The following is a 346-nucleotide window of genomic DNA, read 5'->3' as shown; positions in this document are numbered from 1 at the left end:
GGTACAGGAAGCACATGTGTTGTTAAAGTACTATAAATGATTAGAGACTGAAATTAAAATTACAATTAAAATTACAATGGCATTTACATTGAAGGCCTAGCTGATAGTGGAGAAGATGTAACAATAATTTCACAAGATTCTTGAAATCCAACTTTGCCCCTTCAAAAGGTATGTACAAAGCTCCTGAGACAATGTCTTAGGTTAAACCAAGTCTAAAATGGGTTAAATAAATAGAATTAGAAGTTCAGATAGGAAGATTAAGGCCATGCCGGGTGGTTGTGGTGCATGCCTTTAAGCCCAGGCAGAGGCAGGTGGATTTCTGAGTTCCAGGCTAGCCTGGTCTACA

The sequence above is a fragment of the Mastomys coucha genome, unplaced genomic scaffold (assembly GCF_008632895.1).
Source record: "Mastomys coucha isolate ucsf_1 unplaced genomic scaffold, UCSF_Mcou_1 pScaffold12, whole genome shotgun sequence".
NCBI classification, from domain to species: Eukaryota; Metazoa; Chordata; class Mammalia; order Rodentia; family Muridae; genus Mastomys; species Mastomys coucha.
This window is presented reverse-complemented; position numbering follows the sequence as displayed.